At 41.8% G+C, this 6,000-nt stretch overlaps 1 protein-coding gene across 1 annotated transcript in view; it reads right to left on the bottom strand.

Moving 5' to 3' along the window:
- PTPRE (protein tyrosine phosphatase receptor type E) overlaps positions 1-4,880 on the bottom strand; it is a 2,530,882-nt gene extending 2,526,002 nt beyond the window's left edge. Inside the window, exon 1 of the mRNA XM_044056172.1 lies at positions 4,797-4,880. The gene's annotated coding sequence lies outside the window, so the exon portion shown is untranslated. The remainder of the gene's footprint in view (positions 1-4,796) is intronic.
- Positions 4,881-6,000: the final 1,120 nt, after the last annotated feature.

Raw genomic sequence — 6,000 nt, forward strand, 5'->3', positions numbered from 1 at the left:
AGTCATACCACCATGTGATAAATAAGGCTTTTTTCCACAGCGAAACTAACTTACTATGTAACACAAGCCATTTATACTGCAACTGAAGCTGGGCATGAAGCAAAAAGTACAGTTGTGTACCCTTACCATAAATGTAGATGTTCGAGTATGTTCACTGTTACAGTCATTACTGTAGGGTTCTTCCTGCTGGCAGCAGTCCTCGATCGGCCAGAGTCCCAAAGTTGGGTCCGACGTCGGCTGAAGTCGCTCCTTCCCTGACATCAGTGCGCCAGGGGTATAAAGACCTCAGATGACGCCATTTTCCCCAGTTTTTCTTGCCCCAGATGCCAGGTACCCAAAAATAAAGGCCAAAAGCTTAATCAAAAGAATAAGCAAACATAAACCAGAACATTCCCAAATATCGCCAGCAAAAATACCTCAGAGAAAAAGAAGTGCCAAGGGGACACAGACAGCACTCAAAGAACAACAAAAGAGGGGATAGGAGGGAGGTGAACCCAGACTGTAACAGTGAACATACTTGAACATCTACATTTATGTTAAGAGTACACAACTGTACTATGTTCATCGTGGTTCACTGTTACAGTCATTACTGTAGGGTTGAATCCCAAAGCTAAGAAAGGGTGGCTGGAGAAGGAACAGAAGGGGCGGCTACAAAACCCTGCAGGACTGCAGAGGCAAAGCCTGCCCTAGATTTAGAATAGAGAAAGAGGTTGTAGTCCTTAGAAAAAGTATGCACAGAACTCCAAGTTGCAGCTTCTAAGATCTCCTTGGTAGGAACTACACTGAGAAATGCTGCCGAAGTAGCAGTAGCTCTGGTAGAATGTGTTCTAACATTAACAGGAACTGGCTTGCCATGATGAGAGTAACAGAACTTGATGCAGTGGGCAATCCACTTAGAAATAGTTTTCTTAGTGATTGCTCTCCCTTGTGAAGTAGAAGCATAAGCTGCAAACAATTGGTCAGATTTCCTGAAAATCTTGGTCCTGTCTAGGTAAAAACGAAGCTGCCTGTGTATATCTAAAGAATGCAAAATTCTTTCCTCTTCACTTTGAGGATTAGGATAAAAGGTAGGTAAATAAATAGTCTGATTCAAGGCTACTTTCGAAACCACCTTAGGCATAAAAGTGTGATTAGTCCTCAGGGACACCCTGTCCTGATGAAAAATAATAAAGGGTTCCACAGCCATGTGTGCTTGTAATTCTGAAACTCTTCTGGCAGAGGTAATGGCTAAAAAAAAAAAGCTGTTTTCCATGATAAAAACTTTAAATCTGTGGAAGCTGCAGGTTCAAAAGGAGACAAAGTTAACTTTTCCAAAACAAAGTTGAGATCCCAAGTGGGAACTGGTGCTCTTAAAGGGGGCCTTATATTCTTTGCCCCCCTGAGATATTGTTTAAGTAAAGAATGAGAAAAGATTGGGGATCTGTATTGTAATGTGCAGAAATAGCAGAAGCATGAATTTTGATAGATGAAAAAGATAGGCTCGTATGTAACAACTCTGTTAGGTACTGTAAAAATCAGATGAATTTTTGGAACTGCAGAATCAAAACCCTGGGCCTGATTCCAGGAGCAAAATCTTTTCCATTTACATGCATAAGATTTCCTGGTGCTGGGCCTTCTAGCTTCAAGGATTACGTCCAGTACCTGCTTGGTAAGGGTAGAGCTGTTTAAAGACCCTGGATCCGCCAGGCTGCTAGATTCAGAGTTTTGACATGGCTGTGCAGGATCTGTCTGTCTTGTTGAGACAGTAGATGTGGAATTTGTTGCAGAATCCAGGGTGAACCCTGAGCCAGGTTCATCAGGGTGGAATACCAGAATTGCCGAGGCCAGTTAGGAGCCAGTAAAATCATTTGTGGTCTGTCCTGTTTTATCTTCAGAAGTACCCGAGGTAGAAGAGGAAAAGGAGGAAAAGCATATACTGAGAGGCGTTTCCAACTGAATGAAAGGACATCCACTTTCCATGCTAGTTTGTGGTAGGTCCTCGTGTAGAATGTTTGAAGTTGATGGTTTTGGGGGGATGCAAAAAAATCTATGTCCGGGCACCCCCAAGCCTCTGTTATCATCCTGAATATCCGAACATCCAACATCCATTCGTGTGGATCTGAAAGGTTTCTGCTTAGACTGCCTGCCAGAGAGTTGTCCTTTCCTGGCAGGAATTGAGCTTGTAAGTCTACCTTGCTGGCCAGTGCTGTGTTCCACAGAGTCATGGCCAATCTGCACAGGGGGTAAGAGTGAGAGCCTCCCTGCTTGTTTATGTACCACATCACTGTAGTGTTGTCCGTCTTTATCAGTAATTGCCCCGGTAGAATAAGATCTTTGAAGGCTGTCAGGGCATTCTGTACAGCTAGCATCTCCTTCAAATTTATGTGCAGATGCATTTGGTCCTCTGTCCAGGCACCCTGAAGACATCTCCCTTGCATGTGGGCTCCCCATGCATAGTCCGAAGCATCCATCGTTATGACTTGATTGGCTGGAATGGGACAGAAAGGCTTCCCTTTGCTCTGGAGACAGGCCTCGGCCCACCAAAGAAACTCCTGTTGGAGACAAGGCAAATTGTGATCACTGTTTCCAAACTGTGGCAATGCTGAGACCATACGCTCTTTGAGGTACCACTGTATCTTCCTCATATGCAGTCTTGCATATGGTATTAACAGAATGCAGGATGCCATGTAACCCAAAGCCTACAGAATTTTTCTTGCAGTTAGCTGACTCATTGAAGCCAGGTTTTTGAAAGATAAAGCTAGTTGCACTTTTTTGTCTGGTGTCAAGTAAGCCATCTGGGTTGCAGTGTTCAGAAGAGCACCCAGGAAAGTAATCTGTTGCGTGGGCACCAGGTTTGATTTCTTTAGGTTCACTGTGAACCCTAGGCACCAAAGAAGATGCTGCACAAATGCCAGATGCTGAAGTAAAGTCTCCTTGTTATCCGCTTGAATGAGACAATCATCCAGATAAGGGTATATTTGAATTCCCTTCTGTCTGCAAAATGCCATTACTGGTGCCAGGCACTTTGCAAAGACCCTGGGCGCAGTAGATAAGCCAAAGGGCAGCACAGAGAACTGGTAATGCTTTGAGCCCGCTTTGAATCTGAGGTATCTTCTGCACTCTTGCCTTATGGGAATATGCAGGTAAGCTTCCTTCAAGTCCAAAGTCACCATCTAAGCGTTCTTGCTCAGCCTAGGCAGCAGCTGCTGCAGAGTGAGCATCTTGAATTTTGGTATTTCTAGGAAGGTGTTTAATATGGAAAGGTCCAGGATTGGTCTCCATGTGTTTTCCTTCCTGGGAACCAGGAAAAGTCTTGAATAAAACCCTTGCCCCATTTCTGAATTTGGTACCAATCCTATGGCCCTCATATCCATGAAGGACTGAACTTGCTGTTGTGCCTCTGCCCATTGATGCTTTGGCAGATCTGGCCATCCATTTGGTTTTGACAAGGTATGGAAATGAAACTTGTCACCCCTTGAAACTATGTCCAGAACCCATTTGTCTTGGGTTATGCGGCTCCAATTGTGATAAAAAAGAGAGATTTTTCCTCCCAAAAGCACATCCAGGAGGGAAGGGAGAGTCATAATGACTGTTTCCTGTAAGGTTGTGACCTATCTTCTCCTCCCTTGGGAGAGGGGGCACTCCACTGCTTATTTCCGAAAGGGGGCTGTGCCTGTCCTCTACCTCTGGAACGCTTGTATCTGCCTCTCTGAGGTCTGTCCGAGCTCAGAAAGGACCAAGGTTTAGCTGGCCAGTTCCTGCTAAATCTAGGGGGTTGTACCTGTAGAAAATCCTTAACCGTCTGCATAGATTTGGCTTTGTCTTCCATTTTCTTCAATACCTCCTCAGCTTTGGCCCCAAACAAAACATTGTGCTGCAAAGGGGCATCTAAAAGTTTGCCTTAACCTGCTCAGACAAACTTTACTCCTTTAACCAAGCATGCCTTCTAATAACTGCGCCAGTTGCTGCAGCCCTGCAAGAATACAAAAGTCACCAAATCGATACAAATGTCACCAAAAGTAAACAGGAGTGGCCGACCGGCACTTGCGAACTGCTTTGCTATGAGCACCGCACGGCAAGAAAGACTGGGGAAAATGGTGTCGGCTGTGGTCTTTATACCCCTGACGTCAGGGAAGGAGCGACTTCAACCGACGTCGGACCTGACTTTGGGACTCTGGCCGATCTAGGGCTGCTGCCAGCAGGAAGAACCCTACAGTAATGACTGTAACAGTGAACCACGATGAACATCAGCATTTTGAGAACAGACAATAAGCAGAATGTTTCTAAATAACTGTTTCTTCCCATGCCTGCTGTCTACCAACAGTTTCCTTACATCCCCTAGCACATGTGCACACATGCAATGGAAAATATACTTTTTTTTCTCATTCCATTTAACAACAATATAAGATGGTATTTCCAACTCTTTGTTTTTTCTGCTAGTTACACTCTGATGCCTTGCCTCTTTCAATGAGCAAGCATGGCTGTAATCCAGTACGCAGAAACAGTACTTTAAGTACACCTCAGTCAGGTGACCAACTTTCATTTTTACAAACTAGGTCAGAAACACAGAACTCTTAGTTCACATTTCTTTTTTTTTTCAGTCTGTAAACATTGCATTATTCTAGCAAGAAGACATTTGTAACAGATACTGAAACAAATCACGGCATAAAATAGGTCCAATGAAGTTTAGAGCTAAGGCATATAGTCTTAACATTCACAATTTAATAACAGCTGTGGTGGTTTGTAAAACACAGTTCATCAGGAAAGTAAAAGACTTCCAGCTATGTACCAAAAATAAAAAAAAAATGCACACTCACTGTTTAGGTTGAAAAGGATCTGTCTAGAACCTACATCAAAACTTAGAAAGTGAGCTGTTGTCAATGAAATTACATCCATGTTAAAACAGTGTGCTACAGAAATTTGCCAGATAAAGAGAGATTCTTTCTTTCCTTAGAGATTGTTTAGAAGACCCCGCCTCACAGTAATAAAACTGCTGTAATGAGATCACTTAGGCACAGAAGGTATTTTAAAGAGACATTGCATTCCAGCCTGTGATTGGATAAGGAAGCAGTACAATAACACAGCAAAACAAAGTGAAGGAAACTAAATGATCGAGGGACATCCTTGGTTTTGACTCAGATTTTAGCTCTTTACCTCTTAATACTTTCTAAAATTTATGACTTTTGGAGAAATATGTCAAACTATACTCGATAAATCATCATAATTAGAATTTCAGACTTCTTTTACATCAGAGAATGTATTTTAATATGCATCCTCTCATTCTATCACTGCCTCAGCTTAATAGTTGTAATATTTTAAAAGTGTCTCTGGTTATTCCATATTATTTCTGGAGTTATCCTTGATTCTGGTGAGATTTGTCCTTGATTAGTTGAGAGGTAATGGATTATGCTTTATATTAACCAATAATTAATAGTATGCATCTAAGGAGCTATAAAATATTTGATAGGAGTCTGAAAACAAACTGCTCAGTTATGTATGATTTTCACAGAATGCTGCAATAAACAGGCACATGTTTCACATTTTCAGGTATCATGCATCACGTTTAAAAAACATTTCAGGTTGTAAAATTCTGACAAGTAATTTCATTAATTGTGCATGATATGTCCCAGCAAATCTTTAGGTTCCATCATTTTTAATATACATTTTATATAGAAACATTCTCTGAAAGTAAACTATTTAACTTGTAAAGAATATGCTGGGTGTACTATCTTTTTTTTTTAAAATACTGACTCCATGCAGTAGTTCATACCCAAAAATAAATCACATCAGCACTGAATTGTTTATAGTCCCAGAATCTTGTATTCATTTTAATTATCAAATGCAGCTGCAAAGACAGCTGTGGATCAGAAACCTAACTGCATTATTTCCTGGCAGCCAGCAGAGTAACATCTTTTATGCAGGACCACCAGTTTGTGTGCAGGAATAACATTTGTTGATACATTGAAGTTTTGACGCTATTTATTTACTTATCCTTCATTGACTGACAGACTCCCTAGGCTA

The sequence above is a fragment of the Protopterus annectens genome, chromosome 14.part0 (genome assembly GCF_019279795.1).
Source record: "Protopterus annectens isolate FY-2018-M chromosome 14.part0, PAN1.0, whole genome shotgun sequence".
NCBI lineage: Eukaryota > Metazoa > Chordata > Ceratodontiformes > Protopteridae > Protopterus > Protopterus annectens.